Source organism: Lynx canadensis, chromosome B1 (assembly GCF_007474595.2).
Source record: "Lynx canadensis isolate LIC74 chromosome B1, mLynCan4.pri.v2, whole genome shotgun sequence".
NCBI classification, from domain to species: domain Eukaryota; kingdom Metazoa; phylum Chordata; class Mammalia; order Carnivora; family Felidae; genus Lynx; species Lynx canadensis.
The window spans coordinates 3,174,181-3,194,615 of NC_044306.2; positions in this window are offsets into that span (position 1 = coordinate 3,174,181).

Consider the following 20,435-nt stretch of genomic DNA (forward strand, 5'->3'; position numbering starts at 1 on the left):
GCACCTGTTCCCGCAGTGGTCTGCCAGTTTTCTGCTTGAAATAGATCAACCTGAGAAAATAGATAACGTTGCCACTAACTTAGAGCTGTCCCTGGGTGTTGCTTTCTTCAGTGGGATTTCTGCTTTACAAAAATAAATCACTGCTCCCCAAAGAAAGATGTTCTGATGGGAACTCGTAAATCAGGGCAGTAAGTCAATTGTGAAAATAGGGTTGGAAAGGATGACATTGAAAAGAAAGATCAGAGACTTCTATTTACATCCTGACGCTGCCTGCCATTTACAAGCTGTGTTGTGCAAGCCCTGTCACTTACTAACCCCCTTCCTTGTGTGCGGGTTGGGGCTTCTAATTTTGACGTTCAGTTGCACCATGGCATTGAGTAGGGCTTCTGTAGGTATTTTGGCCTAGCCCTGTTTGTAAAAGAATTCTAAACACCTTGTCATTTTCTTGGATAGGAATTGTTCTAACCGTTTCTAAAAACACTTTTTAAGTTCAAGTATTTTACATACACATACACACAGTAAAAATATTCTTTTAGTAATGAACACCCACGTAAACACTTAGTTTTTAGAATCCTAAATTTTCTATGTATATATTCCTGAAATATTATTTATATTATGCGAGTATATTTATGTGGGCAATACAATGCACACGCTTCTGTGCCTGGATCTTTTCATTCAATATTATGCATGTGGAGGTCATTTGTCTTTTTTTCATTTTTGTCTAGTATCCTGCTGTATGAATATATATAATTTCTTTTTTTTTAATTTTTTTAACATTTAGTTTTGAGAGAGAGAGAGAGAGAGAGAGAGAAACAGAGCAAGAGCAGGGGAGGGGCAGAGAGAGGGAGACACAGAATCCGAAGCAGGCTCCAGGCTCTGAGCTGTCAGCACAGAGCCCCATGCGGGACTCAAACACACAAACTGCGAGATCATGACCTGAGCTGAAGAAAGACGCTTAACTGACTGAGCCATCCAGGTGCCCCTAAAGCTCTCCACTTTAACTACAAAGTAAAAACGGGGCCCCTGGGTGGTTCAGTCGGTTGAGCATCTGACTTCAGCTCAGGTTATGATCTCTCGGCCTGTGGGTTCGAGCCCTGCTGTGTGCTGACAGCTCAGAGCCTGGAGCCTGCTTCGGATTCTGTGACTCCCTCTCTCTCTGCCCCTCCCCTGCTCATGCTCTGTCTGTCTCTCTCAAAATAAATAAACATTAAAAAAATTTTTTTTTAAATACGAAGTAAAATGAATAGTTACATAGAGCTATCACCTAAAAAGAAAGCTAATTATTTGTGTCAACACAAGATTTAAATCCATGGTCAGGTTTTCCCTTGATTTATGAGACAGGTGTTCTCTGTGTAAACTGGTACTTTATGACAGACACTCAAAATGATTTATCAGTTTCAGAAAGCAATGAGAGTTTCATTTTGTGAAAATTGTATTTTTATAAGTAGCCAGGTAAATATATGTAAAAGTAGAGCTCAACACATATTGTTACTTAAGAGGGAAGTGGTGCCTGTTGTTCAATATCAATATATCTTTAGAAAATCCATCTTGCAGACGTCAAAAATGTCTACGAGACTGATTGTGCTAACAAGGCACTTATTTAATTATAATTAATGAGGGAGGCAACATATAATGAATGAGCTCAATTTTCAGCTGATTTCAAGAAATAATGTGTCCTACATAAATCTGTCATTCCATGAGAACCCAATATATACACGAGATATTGCAAATATATCAAGTGGTTTTTATTGCATTTTCCACTTCTTTGTTCACATTGCTATTTTAAAAGTGAACCTGTTTTAGGAGTAGCAACTATAGACCAGTTTTACTTGTCAGTCAACCTCACTACTACTTTTGGCATAATTTATTGCCTGATTGAAGAGATGAAAGCACAGAACAAAGTGTAAAATCCAGAGAATAAAGAGTATAGAGATGAAAGTTAAAGACACAAAGAGAAGAAAGAATATGTTGTGGTGGTTGTTTATTTGACCAAGAAAAGCACCAAGTTAAAAAGAAGCTATTCTTTGTTGTTAGAAGTGATAAAATTCTACTCATGCACGGTACTGCTGAACAGAGAAGAAGTTTGTCATCCAGAGATCCCACCCGAAGGCTTCATTAGCAGCTTAGAATCACAAAGAGTTTTTATAGGTATCCTACATAAGTTGTAATCATATTTACACCGAGGAATACTGATGGAATTTGTATAGTCTTGATAGTGACCATAAATGATCCACGTGACTGCAATTATGTTTAAAAGGTCATAATCATAGAAATGTATATTTCTAAAAAACGTTCCCCTCCTCCACCGACTAACCCAGGATTCAGACTCTGATGGAATATATACACAGATCTTAAAACAGCCTTCGGTAAACACACTGTAAGTTTTCACTACTACTATTGTTTCTCTTGTTGCTTTTCTGGATTGCTCATCTACTATGCTTTTTCTTTTTTGCAGTTGTGTTGGTAATAACCTTGGTGTCTATTATTGTTTGTGTTTTGTTGTTGTTTCCTTGGAACAAATGTCCAATACAAATTGGGGCCCCTGGAGTTCAATCTAGGCAGAGAAAAAAGGAAAGACTTAGATGCACAACCTATTTTCCTCGTGTGTCAGGAAGGTTCCCGCTGGCCCGTCGAATGAAACACCTGAATGCTCCTGACTGCAAAGTCATGCAGGGAGGGCGCCAGGAGGGTGGCTGGGGGTGGGGGGGGCGGGGGGGACTTTGAGAGGAGACCCGTCTCATCCTGAGCTACTGAGCCATCTCTTGCCTTCTGGGGCCCATAGGCATGTTCTAGAATCAGCAGAAAGGACTATCTGTAGCTTCCGCTTCCATTAATTAGTGATATTTCTTCCCTCTGGACCAGCAAAAATGAATGCAATACTTTCCTGTATAACATTTACCACACTCCTTAAGCCAGTGGTCCTTGCGTCCTCTCTTGAAGGTTTCTTGACATCATCCTGGATGCTGCCCGTTTGGTTGGTTTCCTTCTCAAAAAGGGTAACATCTGGTACTGACCCCTATCTTCCACATATTGTCTGCTTCGATGTGGTCTTAGGCATGACTCCTCCTTTGAGATAAGGGTCTGTGTGCTAATGAGAGTAAACATTTGGCAGCTCCCTGAAATCAGTTTGTCTTGGAGTTGAACTTCAAAGTCCGCCTGGAGAGGTTTTCGAATATATTACTGTTAAGCCACGTTCATGTTCATTCCTTTTTATAGTTCTGCATCTTTTTATATTTTTGCACTATGTGCAAATTTTCTATTCATCACTCCGTGTGTGTGTGTGTGTGTGTGTGTGTGTATATATATAATTTTAACCATATGAATATTGGTTATATATAAATATATTTACATATATTAAATAATATATGTATGTATGGTTAGCTAATTATATAAATAGTTATATGGTTATATATAGTTATATACAGTTGATTCATATTTATTTATTTATCAATCGCTGATATGTCTAAGCTATTACAATTTTCCGTCAACCAGAATGTTACTTATATCTACCAATTTGTACCCTCTTCGAATTTGGTATTCTATTTTTTGCCTTTCTTCCAATCACTGGTATAGATGCCAAATTCACTGATTCGGTTTGAGGAATGATACCTAGAAATTTCTTCTGTGGTTCAATGCCAATCTGTTAATCAGGATCAGGACCTTTTGAGAAGATCAATCAGTAGTTATAGAACAACCCTATTGATCAACCTACCTACCTATTGGTCAGTCAGTTTGCCTTCTGAATATTGATTTAGGATTTTTCTAAGTCAGGGCTATATATCTCTGTGGATATGGATGGATATAGACAAAACTCAGATGGAACTTCCCAGGCAAAGGTCCCAGAATAGGTAAACAGGGCAAAGGTCCCAGTATAGGACAAAGGTATAAGGATAGGGAATCTCAGGATGCAAACCTCCAAGATGAGGTAAACAAGATTAGGTATTCAGGGCGGTAACATCCTCCAACTTAGTACAAGAGCAGGAAGCTGCTTTCACAGGAAGGAAGGATCCAAGGAGGTAAACAGGTAAATAGGGCTATAGACCTCTGCAGGCAAAGTTGCCCTGAGGGGAGCTAATTAGCAGAAGAAAGGTGCCTTGTTGACCCTGAGGTAGCCTGCTCTGTCTTCCTTGTCCCCTAGGCCTGTTTCTGTAAACAGAGGTGGGGCCTCAAGTCTGCTGTAAACAACCTCCAGCCCAGGGCCAGGATTTTGCTTTGTAGTAACCCAAACCCCTAACCCCACACATCTTGCCCTCAGGCCCCTGAGTTAGTGTTCACAGATTTATTGTCTCTTTGTGCACGTCCATCACCATGTTTGTAAGCCTCCTGACCCTAATAAAAACGGAGCAAAGACCCTTACCCGGGCTCTTGTCTCCTCTCGCATTTTTAATCCCGTGTCCTGCTTTCTTGCTGGACAAGAAAGGGCTCCAGATGCAGACTGTACAACATATATATGTGTCATATGTTATGTATGCCCCCTGTTATGACTACAGGCATGGTATGTGGCCTTAAAAGCTAAAGGCAAATAGAGATCTCTAAAAAAGGAGATCCGCCTTGCCTGATCTCAGGAAAAGAAGCCAAGTGTAATGACTCCTATAAAACCGTATATTTGCAGTCAAAGAAGATAAAGTAAGAACTTTCTGGCAGCATCAGAAGACGATGTGAGATGGGCAAGGCTCCTGATGATAGATGAATACATTTTGGTAAAACACAATTGGCCCTGCATTTGAAGTCTGGCAATTCCTCGAAGGTCCCCCTGCCCCGGGGACCCCGGTGGCAAATAAAACCAGCACTCCTCCTCCATGTGTGCTCCCCAGCACTATCTGTATTCAAGCCCCTGAAAACTGCTCTTTGTTTTCTACCTCTTGTCCAAAAGGACACAATGAAGGCATTACGGATTTTAAAGTGGCTTTTAGATAGGACACGTCCAGACCATTTGTTGGAACGTTACTAAAATCTCCTGGAGTGGCTGGCATGATTTCGCTTTTCATTCTGCCTTTCATGGGAGCTGTCTGCAAACTGTCTCTCTGACCTACTAGATTCTGGAGCGTGGGGGCTTATTAGAATCTCCTCGTTTGGCGTCCTGGCTTGCATGTGGCTAGTGTTTAGGGAATGCGGCCTTAACTGATGTGCTCATGGTCATGATTTGGGGGAAGCATGAGAAGTTTGCTTGGGAGGGCATCCTGCTTTCTGACAGGTTCATTTGACTGTTATTTGCAAATGAAAAATGGAATTGTTTTCAATGGATCTCCTAATAAGCTGGATCCTTTTTATGGTATCGATAAGGATTATTGACTATTAAAAACACACGGGCAAGGACACTATCTTATCCAGGTATAAACACTAGAAATTCCATACCAAGAGGAAGTTTCAAACCTACATACTGGTGACTACAGACTTTGTTTCAGTCAGCTGCAAAAAAATCTCACATTTTTCCTTTTGATGTTCACGTACATGTAAATTATTAAAGCAGGTAGCTGGGTTTAGGTACTGTGAATATATTTTACAGCTGAAAGGGTATGATGTCGCACTTGCATATTCACGTGGCCTATATGCTGTACCATTTTTAAGGAGCGGATAAAGAAAACAACAGGGCAACTGTGGATATTTTCCGGTTAGGTAAATATGAATTAAAATAAATGCTAATATATAAAATAAAAAATAAAAAAATAATAAAAATTAAAAAAATAAAAAGAAATAAAAAAATAAAATAAATGCTAATATATATTTAGTGACTTACTGATTAAAACATAGTAATAATTCAAGAAAAACAATAAAATACATTGTATGCGGTCAAAGCAAGAAAGCTTTACTAGTAAGTTGCTAGTACCCTTTGTAGAATTTCCAAAGTCAATTGTTTCCGAAAGTTCTAGAAGGTATTTTCAAGCTTATATCTCTAGTTCCATCTCTGGCAAGGGAATCCTGAAACTTGAGGGTGAAAACGCCAAAATATCTTCCGTTATTTTCTGTATATCAAATGGGGCATTCTTACCTTGAAATTGTGCATTGAATCCTTTGCGCCGATGGTTGCTGTCAGATGTAAAATGCAGTCGTAACCAGTTCTTGCTGCTTATAACGGGAGAAGGAAGGTTCATGCCAGTCAGCCTGGAAAAGAGAACCAGAAAAACAAAAATCTCCCTTATAAATCAACCAATAAATGTCCTGTATCAAACCCACTTAAAAAAAAATGTAATGTTTATTCATTTTTGAGACAGAGACAGAACATGAGCAGGGGTGGGGCAGAGAGAGAGGGAGACATAGAATCCAAAGCAGGCTCCAGGCTCTGAGCTGTCAGCACAGAGCCCGAGCCGAACTCATGAACCGCGAGAACATGACCTGAGTGGAAGTTGGACACTCAACCGACTGAGCCACCCGGGAGCCCCTCAAACCCACTTTTCAAATTGACTGCTGACAGTCATGATTTTGAGCTGCTTAGGACAGAAGTCATTGATGAGCTGTGCTGACCCCTTGAAATGACTCAGGTAATTTCACGTTTGCCCGCATATCAGCGCTGTATTTTACCCTTGATGACGTGAAGGCTTTCACCCATACTTGACATTTTTTATTCTTCTTTATTAAGGATGGACACATGAGAAGATATTCTTTGGATCTGTTATCAGATCCTGTTTTCATCAGGACCTCAATCCTAATGACTTCTAAAAGGACAAGAAATAGGCAAACGGTAACATTCTGCCTTTCACCCTTTCAACACTTTGTGATTCTGACCTGCCCTCAGATACACTGTTCATCATGTTGATAGAATCCCGCATTTCTAGTCTCCTGTGCACAGAGTTCCAAACAGTGGCCCTTCCCCACCCACGGGAGGAAGAGCAGTGTTTAGGGGGTTGGGGACAAGCACTGTTGAAGAGATTTGAGATGAGGTAAAGTTATGTTTGGGGCAAGCGGTATTTAAACACACTTAAATCTTTCAGCATCAGACACGATCTCTGGCTAAGCTGTTGAAGCTCCCCTCCCAGTTTACACTGTGTGGTTTAGTTGTCAGAAAAAAAAAAAAAAAAAAAAGAGTAATTTACTTCCTGCTACTGAAAACCTGGCATCTCCAAGAAGTGAAAGTCTTCTCAGGGGGTAAAACTCCTCCCTGTCGGAGACACAGGGGTACGTTGGGTTTTGGCCAAGGACAGAAGTATCCGTGGGTGGGGCCACCTCTGGTCCCACCTGGTACAAGTTCAGGTAGTACAGTTGCCTTATCTTTTCTGAACCTCTACTTTCCACTATGTAAACGACCTGAAAACACATCCACCGAGGGCTTGAAAGAGATGATCAAGAGGTATGTGTAAATGCCCCTGATGCGCGTTTTAAATGTCACCCTGAGTTATGCATCATAGGATTATTTTGCATCTCAGGTGCCAAGTACATTTGCAAAACGATGCTTATTAGTGCCGGTGATCAGCAAAGATTTAAGCAGTCCACTTGTGGCCGGAATCTGTGCTGCCTTTCGTGGGCTGGCCTGTGCCCGCAGGGCTGCTTGGCCGGGCTGCAAGCCGTCTTCCGTGCACAGGATTCCCCAGGCACGGGCTGGCTTCCCTCCTTACTCCATTATCTGGAGGGAAAGCAGCATCAAATGAAATACGTAGTCAAGCTCTCTGATGTCAGGGTGTTCAATTTAAACTCTCAGCTTTAAAAACGTGCAGGATCCGTTTAAAGAGAAAAGCCAAACCTTGGCTGTAACCGATTGCAACAGTGTTTATGTCACCGTTTGAAATAATCTTCTGTGAGAGGAAATACACCACTCCGATCTGCCTATTTGCCTGGATTTATGTAGTTCTGACTGCCGAGGTCGGATACAGCTGCTTCTAGGAAGCATTGCGTTACTCTGCTACTTTGTTGGAAGGCTTTCTCCCCCACCACCTTGGTGAGCGTGTGTTAGATTCTGTTAGAAATAGGTTACCCCTTTGCCTGATACTGACAATGGCCAAAAGGTAAGTGACTTCTGGATTCAAAAACCCAGTATATCCTGCTCACCTACATTTACTCGCTGGCAGCTTTATAACTGAATTCCATGTTTACTTGTTGAGGCTTTAACAGTATTTCCCCCCCTCAATTAGGTTCTTTTTGAGGGGTTCAGATCTCAAGAGCAGGGTGGGATTGCATTTTAGTTGTGTATCAACATTAGTAATGTGAGTAAGTAAATATGCTCTCCACCTCCCACATTTTTCAAATACCGACCCACAAAAAATAATAGTTTTGTGTCAATCAACAAATTTCATCTCTAAAGTGAAGACATAGTTTAGGGTTTACTAGGAATGCAGTTTCTTTTTTTTTTTTAACGTTTATTTATTTTATTTTTTGAGAGAGAGTGTGCAAGAAAAAGAGGGGCAGAGAAAGAGGGGGGGAAGAATCCCAAGCAGGCTCCACAGAGCACCAACATGGGGCTCGAACCCGGAAACCGTGAGATCATGACCTGAGCTGAAATCAGGAGTCGGATGCTTAACCGACCGAGCCACTCAGGTGCCCTAGTAATGTGGTTTCTGCTGTAACCATTCGACTCTGCTGTTGTAGTGAAAAATCAGCCATAAAATGGTTATTATGGTTGTGTTCCAGAACACTTCCCTTATGCAGGTTTGCATGTCATGTAATTTTTCTACTAAACAAAATGTTACTTTTTTTCTTTTTTCAAGTTTTTATTTGAACTCCAGTTAATTAACATACAGTGTAATATGAGTGTCAGGTGTACGATATACTGATTCAATACCTCCATGTGTCACCTGGTGCTCAGCACAGCAAGTGCGTCCTTAATCTCCCCACCCATCTCCCCACTGGTGACCATCGGTTTGTTCTCTAGAGTTTGTTTGTCTCCCTCTCTTTTCCCCCCTTTTGCTTGTTTTTTGTTTGTTTGTTTCTTTCTTTCTTCCTTAAATTCCACATATGAATGAAATCACCGGAATGTTTATAGCAGCATTATCTACAACAGCCCAACTATGGAAATAGCCCAAGAGTCCTCTGACCAATGGATAAAGAAAAAAAGATGTCGCATATATATTACACATATATGTAATAAAAACTAATGAAATCTTTTTGCAGTGATGTGGATGGAGCTAAAGAGTATTATGCTCTATAATAAGAGAAAGACAATTGTTACTCTTTTTTGATGGTTTTTCAAATACTGAACAATGTAAAAACCATTCTTAGTTTATAGGCTAGGTTTGGCCTGTAGACCATGGTTTGCTGACCCTTGCTTTGGCGAATATGAGGCAATTTGTAAAAATACTGAGCAGGTAGATAATTAGGTGACACATATGAAGGTAGTGTAACTAGTTTCTAAAAATATGTAACTCCTGGACAGATGCATTTTATATAGAATCAAGGGTGAAGACTTTGTAATAATTATATAATTCATTTTCTATGGTGAGAGGCAAGCCATGCCAGTGAATCACACTCCAGAGTGGATCGACGTGCTTGGATTTCTTGATTTGTCCATGGGAAATAAACAAATATTCATATCCTCTTTTCTTGGGGTGTCAGGTTGGTGGAGGTTCTATATAAGGCATATCCTTTGGAACTGTGACTTTTTCTGTCCTCTTCCACAGGCCTGGGCTCAATTTTTTTAATGTTTATTTACTTTTGAGAGAGAGACAGAGCACAGGTGCAGGGGGTGGGTTACCCAGAGAGAGAGGGAGACACAGAATCCAAAGCAGGCTCCAGGCTCCAAGCTGTCAGCACAGAACCTGATGCAGGGCTCGAACTCATAAGCCATGAGATCATGACCTGAGCCGAAGTCCGATGCTCAACAGACTGAGCCACCAAGGTGCCCCAGGCCTGGGCTAATCTTAAAGCTGTCATTTAACAGAAAGATTACATTATAAAGTCAATTGTTCCTTCCTTGCAAACTAATTTAAAGGAAGTTGACTCATACACAAGCCAGTGGTTGTTACAATAGATTTACTAAGAACTTGGATGATTCAGACAAGATGTAAAGAATTGAACTGAACAGCTTGGTGGCATCAGAATGGCTCCCAAAGGTGTCCACAGCTTAATCCCCAGGCCCTGTGACTATGTCACCTTACGTGGCAAAAGGGGGCTTTGAAGATGTGATTAAAGTTACAGACCTAGGGTAGATTATCCTGGATTATCGGGTAGCCCAATGTAATCAAAAATCCTTACAAATGGAAGAGGGAGACAGAGGAGGAGAGTCAGGGAGAATAAGGAACCCAGGAAGGAGGTCAGGGGGATGCACATGAGAGTCTTGGCCACGGCTATTGACCCTGAAAAGGGAAAAAGGGGCCGCGAGCCACGGAATGTGGATGGTCCTTACATGCCTTCTTCCCTAGAGCCTGGAGGGGGAAAACATCCCCGCTGACAGCCTAGTTTTATTCCAGTATAGCCTGTGTAAGATTTATAACCAGCACGGCCATAAAATAATACATCCATGTCGGTTTAAGCATTCATAGTTGTGCGAAGTTGTTATGGCAGTAATGGAAAACAAACCTTTTGATACATGTGTCATATGTTTCATTCTAAAACAGTCGGGAATGAGAGGAAATAGGGTAGAACATGCCGTCACTCTGAACCTATTAATAATCTTTGGGAACTGGCCCATTTTAAACACTTTGTATAGTTATCAGGGATTGAACATCCATCATTGTTGGCTTGTTTCTCTGAAAAGTCCTGCTCAGTGCTTAGCTGTATGTCTTTGAACTCTTCTGGATTTGGTTTTCTAATAAGTAAGTAGTTTGGGACGTGAGAGTTTATGGGGCAATAGTAGGAACTTGACATGAATAGTGAGCATAAGATACAAAGCAGAAACATTTCACAGAGAAAGGATGAAATAATGGCAGGGATCAAGACACGTTTCTGTCTATTAGTTGAAAGTGTCTAACATATTCTGAATTTTTATCCTATACGCATAAAAGCAAAGGAAAATTACCTGGTGAAATCAGGAGATTCAAGTATATTTGGACTTAAAAAATAAAGGACACGTCAGGGTGATCTGCCAGGAAAGGGTCTTCCTGAGGGAATGTGAGAGGCACGTCATTTCTGGAGCATCTCAAACTAGGTCAGGAAACCCATAAAGCCTCACAGTGCGAATATTGAGCAGTCCCTTTAGACATGGCTAAAGGAACTGGTAGTTCTCACTCTTCCCCCCAAGATGGCCAAATTAGGCAATTTCATCCATTGGCAAACTCATTTCTTTCAAAGACTCAACAAGGTTTCGCTGCTGCCAACAGTAAAAATAGATGTGGGACCCGCGGGGTACTTAAAGTTAAGACGACCTTCTTTGAGCCGAAATAGAACCGGCCAGTCTGTTCCACTTTCTCCAAATAGCTTTACCATAAATTTCAGGGTTCTATTTATAATACGTTCATAACTTCCTTTCCCACTTAACCTCCCGCAGTCCCACACTCTCAGGTGTAAAATGAGGGGTTTGAGTACCTCTTCTTCTCAACCATTACTGCCTTGTGTCTGTGACTCATTCATTTTACTTACGTAACTCGAAAAACATGAAGTCAATTTATTGAGATAATTTTCTGAAATGCATTCGGAAATGTGAAAGGTTTTGAAAGAGCTCTGTTTGAGCACTTGTTTGACATTAAGCCAGATTTCTTATGTCTTTAGAAAATCATCATATAAATTGCTGGGAGTTTCTCTCTAGTTAAACCTCTTTAACTGTGATGACTAAGAAGCCAGAAAGCATTAATACCATCAACAGAGACTGTGAATTACCCAGCCTCCCTAAGGAGACTCAAGAATTTCATAAACCTATTACTCCCAAGAGCTGATCGCTTGTCATCTACAGAAAGTCATCTAGAAGTTGTCAGATTTTCCTGTGCTCTTCTGGACATGTAACTGAAATGATTCAGAGGGTGGTGTTTCACTTCCCTCTGCTTTATAAAAATGGAATGGAATAATCTGATCCAACAAAGGGTTCCTGAAGTGTCAGGCTTCTCAGTGAGTGTTATTCATGTTACCAGGGAAAGCCACTATCTTCTGAACATACATTGAGTTCATATTGCTTCTTCTAAGCTGTATTTTGGACTTTGATGGAAGTAACAATGGATGTTAAAGGTAGTTCTTACCTTGGAAGTTCATTGAAAGGCAATGAAAAGGAGAGATCCAGAAGTGTGTGTGTGTGTGTGTGTGTGTGTGCGCGCACAAATATGCATGTACACAGATATATATAAAATACAATAGATATATTTATATACAGATATTTCTAGAAATTTATTCCTAAAGTTTCACACTCACATATCTACGCTCTGGGAGACACAGCTACAATAACAAAAGAAAACAACCAAACAACAAAAAACCATCCCTAGCCTACTTCAAAGCATACGACAGGAGAAGACCTCTCCTTTAGAAAGTTCTTTCTTTCATCGCAATCTGTTCTTTCTGTTAGACATCTCTTCCACGTGCCATGGCACTCATGATTAGCCCTCATTCAGGTCTGCTCTCTCCTGGACAGCTTTTCTCTCTAGCTTCACTCTTTGCTCGAGGTACCTGTGAAGATTTCGCTCAGGATGGCACGCCAATAGCTATTCTCCTCCCTCTCACGGACGTCGTCTCCTCTCATGTCTGTAGCCATCACCTTGTCCCCCCTGCTCTGTGTTCCTCTTGTATATTCTGTGCCTTTTACAAAAACGATTTCTAGCCTCTCGAGCTCTCCATCCCCCGTTCAGTTCCCGGCTCATCTTTCTAGGCTCACCCCATGTACACACCCTCCCCTTGGTTTCTGTGCTCCGATGCGGATGCGGTTGACTTGGTTCAGTTCCCAGCGGAAAGCCCAGTGCTCCTTCCTTGCTCACACTCTTTGTACAGATCACTCTCCCACCAGGACCCAGGACACCCACCCACCCTGGTGCACCTCCTCTTTGCTTGCTAGTAATTCCTGGTCCCCCTGTCGATTTCAGATTATGGGTGTCATTGTCAGGGAAGCATGACTTGACCATGAAGTTGAGATCCTTCCTCCCGGGTTATGTCTTCTCCTGGAGCCTTCATGGAGACATTTCAGAGCGGAAGTTGTGTTATCCCCACTGTCGCTCTGGAACCTAGCCAGGCGCTGGGCATATAGGAGCAGCTCGTTACAGATGGGATTAATAAATGGAATCGGTAACTTTAAACATGTGGCCCAGCCCCGGCTGCCTTTCACAAAGTGAGCGCTGCTGTAAACAACACTTCCTGTCACACCAGGCTGGGCTGCGTTTGTGCCCAGGCAATGTCTGTGTTGGGTATCTCGTACACCTTTGTGACCCTGGAGGAAAGCGAAGAAGGAGTGGAGAACCTGTGCCAGGAAAATAACAATGGCTCCCATGTGCCCCAGACCTAGGTCTCTGCACACAGACATGCACAGCTCCAGGGAATACGATCTGAATGGATGCCCCCAGAGCTCCATTTCTTCATGGACAGGACACCTACTCTCCACTCACTGTAATAATCCCTAAGGAAATCCAGAGAGCCACCACTTGCTGCTCCAGGAATGTCCTCAGTACCCACCCCCTCAGCTCTGCCTTTGGTGGCTGGTGAGCTCTTTGGCAGACGCTTAGACCATAGACACACCGTGTCCCAGATTTCTGTAAGTGTGGCAAGCTCTCAGATGTGTAATCCTGATGACACCAAATCAGGCAGGGCAGCAGTGGATCCAAGGGAGGCATCAGAGTGTGCAAGATACCCTCATCTCATAGACGCCTTCTCCACCTGAGACCTGCATGCAAAATCTACTCAGACGCTGAGCATTTCGGACGCAACTCTGTGACGTCTGCTACACTCCTCTCTTCTAACCAGGCACTGCCCGTGTCCTGGCCAACCCAAACCTCTATGTGTGCTGTTGGAGAGGTCTCTTCCTGTCCCTCTGTGTAACTACAACATCACTGCCCTAACTGTAATTCAAATCAACATTAGAAATGACCTGTGTGTGCCTGACACCCTGCCGGGCACTGAAGACATAAGTTTCCAGCAAGCTGTGGTCCCAACAGGCATCAGCGGAGTGCAGCCCACATAAGCGTCCACAATAGGGGGTTTCCACTCCTCTGGGGAGGGGGGAGGCCACTCCTGGAGGTGTGATGTCTGAGTTGTGACTTGCCAGCTGAATGGATAAGGGGTGGGGGGGCACTGGGGACAGCGACGAGAACAGCTTGTGCTGATTCCCAAGCTAAATCACAGCACGAGCCTCTCCTAAAAATGCTTTCATTGCTCCAAATCACTCCCGAGAAAGACGTCAACTTTCTTAGCTTGGAATTGAAGACGTTTCCCGAAGACACTCCAACCATTGCTTGCCTTATCTCCTGTCTGTTCTTTCCCAAGTCCTCTGTAGGGACAGAGGGTGGCTCCCTAGCTTGTCCCAGGTGGCCCAGCTTCCAGGTCTGTTTCCCCTGCGCTCCCCCAGCCAGAGTCCCTTACCTGGCTTTTGCCTGTTTAAATTCTCCTCAAATTTCAAAGCTTTTGCAGAAGACTATCCCTCTTAAACTCCTTCCCTTCCTTGGGGAGGATCAACCACCCGTGCCTTCGTAACCCTTGAGCACCTGCTCGCATATTTCTATGGAGATGATAGGAGTGTGTGGTACTGTGGGTGGTTATGTAGATATCCGCTTCCCCGACTGAACTGGGAGCCCACTGAGGGCACGGCCAACACCTTATTAATTTCCCTCATGCTTGCAGCACTGTGCATACACCAGAGAGTCTCAATATACCCACTTTGAATGGTTTCTGTCCTTTTATTTTTGCTCACGATGTGAGCTACTCAAACAGCGGCACACCATAAGACTGCAGAACAGTTAGACTCCTTATGAGAATGCCATTCCCATCTTTCCACACACAGGGAAGTCTCTGTCGAGTGTGAACACTGAGTGGGACAGATCTGGCATCTTCTTTGTGTTTCTCCTAGAATATCCACGGGACCCAGAGCAGGAATGCCGGACTCACTTAAGACAGTGAAAACATCAGTCTGTGTCAAGGAAGGAGCGGGAGCAGGACAATAAAATCTATTAGAGGTGGGGCAAAGAGGCCCAGGACAGACAAGAGGGATTTGAGAGAGGGTCAGAAAGGTGTCCAGGACTTCAGCAAGCCAGGCATCAGGAATTAACCCGGAGGTCAAGCAGAGAGGATCATTTGGGAGAGAATGTGACAAATCCTGTCCTCTAAAGCTCAAGGACTAAATGTCAGGGAATTGCCCTGAATGAAGCCCGGGAAATGGCTCAGACAGACAAGTAATAGGATAAGACAGTCAAGAGACAGCGGGCTCTGACACCATTTCTCAGTGGGAAGTTCTCTGGGCCCCTGGGCCCCCCTCCAGACAGGGGAAGGAGGCCAACCCAGAAAGCAGAGCCAGCCCATGGGTGTCTTTTCCTTCCTACACCGGAGGGCAGCCTCACCGCATCCGGGGCTGTGTGCGTGCCCTTCCGTGTGGGGGGAGCTGTTCCACACATACATGGCACAAGGTCATATCTGTATTACAGATCCTGGGCGGGGAGCAAGCTCTTCTGCCTCTAAGTCAGTGACCTGGAAAACGAATCTTCCAGTCTGTGTCTCTAATCCTCTGCTCTGTCCAATATCCTGGTGGGTCGTTTTATAACTATCTGTGAAGACAGGTGTCTGGATTTTGCCAACAGGAAAAACATTCTTTGTCTCCTATATCACTTGGACTTTCAAAACAGCTAACAGTTGGTGCTAGACACGGATGAGTATCGATATCATTTTCTGGCCATTAAAAGAGACATTATCCACAGATCTCTATAATAAATGCATGCACAGTCAATACCTGAAGACCAACATTTTTTTTTTTTTTAAGGCAAGATAGCATTGGATTTCTGGATCACTGATCATTTTCTCTTTGATATTTTTAGCATACATGCGTTCTAAGACATTGTAAGAAATACTTTCTCCTTAATCTTGGGGTAAGATTAGTCTTATCCTAGACCATTTCAAGAACCTGAAATGGGCTTATTTTTTTTTTAGCAAACTTACTTATTTTTTTTTAGCAACACCTTATGCAACCAGCTGGTACGATACGGCCACCTTGCTGCGCTACAGCCCACGGCAGGAGCTCAGCCGCCCCCACTGCTATCACAGGGCACCCGAGCGTAGGGCTGTGACACCTGAGATCATCAGAGCCTGTGTTGTCTCACCGAGTGGCACCCGTGTCGCCGCCCAGCTCCCGCAGACCTGGTTACACCTCACACAAGTACGCGCAACCCCCGGGTGTGGGTCTGCGGCTGCTGCCTTCCCGGCTGCTGCGGTCTGTGGCCACTACCCTCGTGTCACAGGAGGTGAGCTCCCTCCACGCGCAGGGCTCTGCATTGAGGCCGCGGAGTGGCTAGCGCTCTTGCGGAGGCCCACCTCCTCCCTCCATCAGGGGCACATCTCTAATCCTGCCATCATTGCAGACAAAAACTGTGGCATCAGCCTCACCTGGATTGAAAGCCAGCCATGCCCCACCCCCCCCTCCCTGTTGGGTGGCCCCAGGCCTTTGCTCAAGTCACCTGGACCTCCAGGCCTCACCCGTGTGCATAAGCCCACGCACACTGGGCTAGACAGGCTGGGGGTGCCCAGCGCTGCTTCCTACTTTTCCATCCCAGAAGGTGTCTGTTTTGTCTTGCTTCTCTCCCAGCAGCAACGTGATTCAGGGAAAAGGGATTACATCTGACCACCTCCACATATATATATGCACGATATACACGTACACTCTTAGGTACGCAAGTTCTACCTATGCCGAGTGGTGAAAACTGGATTATCTACATGTTATGTGATACATGTGTGGGCACGCAGGCATCTATCTACATGCCAAGCTAAGAAGTTTTTGGACATAAACAACTTTCCGTTTCACGTTCATGAGCAGCATATTGTTCCGTTAATTTTTTCAATTTATCTATTCTCTTCCATATCCCAAATGTTGTGCAAGGCACATGCTTTGGCTTTGGCCAGGTAAACACGAAGGATGGAAGAGACAGGTGCTGTAACATCCCACCCGTGGACTAATCTGGCCACACGGTCACAGCCCCTATGGAACAGCTTTGGGGGATTCACGACATCCAGACTTTCAGAGGAAACACCCTTGCAGATCAATCTGTGTTCGGAAACATCTTTCACTGATTATATACTCTGTATTTAGAAAGCACAGCTCCAACCCATTCTCTCTGAAGGTTTCCGGTTGGGAAATAAAGGAAAAATAACAGGAAACCATGTGAAGAATGGACATGAAAGTCTACGTGGCTCCAAGCACGTGGAAACCCGATGTGAACTTCAAGAGAACTTCCCATTCAATGTGAAGTGTGCTAGAGACAGACATTAGATGTACAGTGATTGGAATTTGTACGTGTGTTTTTGCCCCCTCCAGGCTATGCTGGCAAAGATATACATAACTTCCTTGCTCGTATCTTAACCAAGTCTGTATGTCACACATTTCTAGAACGGTCTTAGAAATGGTAGGGCGTATCCTAAGATCTGCCAATAACTTCATTTAATAAAGTATTCTCTTGAATATTAATCTAACACAAAATCACATAGGCCTTAGGAAATGCAAATCCTAGAGATATTTAAATACTCTCACAGAACCCGCTTAGCGTGTTGTTGGTGGTTAATCATGTGAATACATGACTTTCAATGTACTTATTTTAAACAATTATTTGTTTTATTTATACTTTATTTTTTCCATCTTTATCAAAGCATAATTGATAAATAAAATTATATGTACTCGGGGGGTACAACATGATGATTTCATACAATGTAAAATGATCACCACAATCAAGGGAATTAACGCACCCATCGCCTCAGATAGTTGCCTTTCTTTGTGGTGAGAACGTTTCAGACCCACTCTCTTATCAAGTATAGAATACACTGTTATTAACTACAGTCACCGTGATGTACATCAGTCTTCAGAAATTATTCATTTTCTAATTGGAAGTGTATACCCTTTGACTAACCTCTTCCCCATTTCCCCCACGCCCAAACCCCAATGACCACCATTCTAGTTCTGTTTCAGAAGTTGGCTTTTCTTGATTCTGCATGTGAGTGAGATCATCGGTATTTTTCTTCCTGCTTCTGGTTTATTGTGCTCAGGACAATGCTCCCAGTTTCATGCATTTCACGGTCTTGCAGGAGATGCACAGAGACCCTTCACCCAACTAGGATTTGTTTGTTTGACTTGGAATCGGTGTCATTTCTCCCATTTTACAGAAAAGGAAGTAAGCCCCTAGGCCTGGAGTTTGGTTTTTGGACTCAGCATACAGTACACGATAGGTATATCTGCCTTATTATTGTTGAATATTGAATTTAGTGCCTTTTAGATTTGGAAAATGCACATCCGTGTAGGTCTGTGGGACCGTGGGGGCTGGTCCAAGGTAAATCACATCCCAACCTACAATCCCTTGTTCACTGAGCCAAATGTCTGCTGCTTCTTGAAAATGTGCAGGAGCTCAGGTCCGGTCAGCCACAGGTGAGTCTGGGTGAACTTGGAGGGCTGGCTGCCAGAGAACTTCAAGCCAGCCTCCCCGTCCAGTCTGGGGGTAGACGACGCTCTGCCTTCGTGTCGGGCAAGGGTTATTGGTCTCGTCGATCATCCCCATTAGCTGGTAGGTAGGATTCAATATGTCACATAAGTAATTTAACTCTTAAGGCATCCTCAGGTTTGAGAATCTGTGTTCAGGCTTTCGGCAGAAGGAGTTTCACAAGAGAATTTCATATTGTTGCAAATGCAGGATTTCCTTCATTTTATGGCTGAGGAATATCGCATTGTATATAGGTTTATATTTATAGTGCATGTACATTGTATATGTATATTATATATATTGCATTGTGTATGCATATGTATGTGTATATATGTACGTCTTATGTGTATGTATATATGTGTATTATGTATGCATATCACCTTATCCAAGGAGAGCCTGCTTCGTACTTACGGCTTTTCAAGCATCTGTTCTGTGTTGAAGGAGGGTAACCAGTGCACAAAAGGCCAGCTGTCTTCCTCGCCGGCCTGCTCACACCATGCCTGAGGAGCTATTGCTTTTACTCTAGGAATGGTGGTGTTTCTTGTCTTTTTTTTTTTTAAGTCAATATGGATAAGCAGAGTTGAAGCAATAATTAAACATACAACTTTTCTTTAATACTAACTAAACTGACTGAAAAGCAATGAAAACTTAAAGTTTTACTCTTGGCATTTTTCTGTGTACTTTTAATATCCACAGAGATACTAGTGAGACTCTCACACTTGAAAGCAATTATTCTAATTAATTTGAATCTTCACTGTGATTCTTCCCTGTAAGTCAGTAACAAGATAAACCGTAGTCAAATACTGGTCTGTAGTCATAATCATCTTGAGAAGAACTGGAATATCGTTAAAAGAAAGTTGTACCAAATCGGCTAAAAATACCCATTAAATATTATATTCAAAAGCACTCACTGATGCAAAAGAATATTCCAGAGAGGCTTAGCTCATAGTGACATCCTGAACTATTTTTTTTCTTCCACGGTCAAGGAGTAAATTGTAGATAAGCAAAAAGAATAATAATAGTAGTAATAATAAAATTTAAATTAGTCACAAAAATGAATCTAATATTCTAAATGTTTTCCTATACGATATGCGTAGGTAGATGTGCAAAGGTGGTGCTATTTACATACCACTTAAAGACCTACTTTTTCTCTTTCAGTGAGCATTATCACCTTATTAATATATATCATCTGTGAAAAACAATAATGTTTAAAAAGACGGGGGGCATCTGAGTGGCTCAGTCAGTTGAGCATCTAACTCTTGATTTCAGCTCCATCATGCTCTCACGGTTTGTGACGTCAAACCTGGTTGGGATTTTCTCTTTCCTCCTGTCTCTGCCCCTCCCCAGCTTGTGTGTGCGCTGACGCTCCCTCTCTCTCTCTCTCTCTCTCTCTCTCTCTCTCCCCCCCCCTCTCTCTCTTTATCCCTCTCTCTCAAAAAAAATGTTTAATACATATAGTTTGTGGATTTTATGTACTATCCCATTGAATGAATATTCCATCACTCATGTAACCGATGTCCCAGTGAAGTTACTCGATATGATTTCTGCTAGCTTGATGAATTTTATACTAAACCACATCATGATGAGTGCTTTTTGAATCACTGCATTTATTTCCTTAGGATCAACTCCTAGAAGTAGCATTGATGGGTCAGAAAGGATTCACTTCCTCAAGACTATTTTTTTAATAAACATATAGATATTGTAAAATTGCCCTCTAAAAAAAGATAAACTTTGGGAATAACCCTTTCAAAGGGACTCTATGAACTTTCTAGTGTGATCTTCCGTTCTTTGATTTTGCCACCTTCTCTGTGAACTCTGAGCACATATGGCTTGTTTTTCTCCTTTGGTATTACCTTGTTCTTTCTCACGGCAGAGTTGTTACCATGTCCGTCTCTACCTTGAGATGAAAAGCTACCGGAAGCCATGGCGTATGCTTTGAGTGTGAAACCCCTCTGATAGGATTCCCTAAAAGCTGCATCTATGTATTGCTTCTTTTTCTTGATA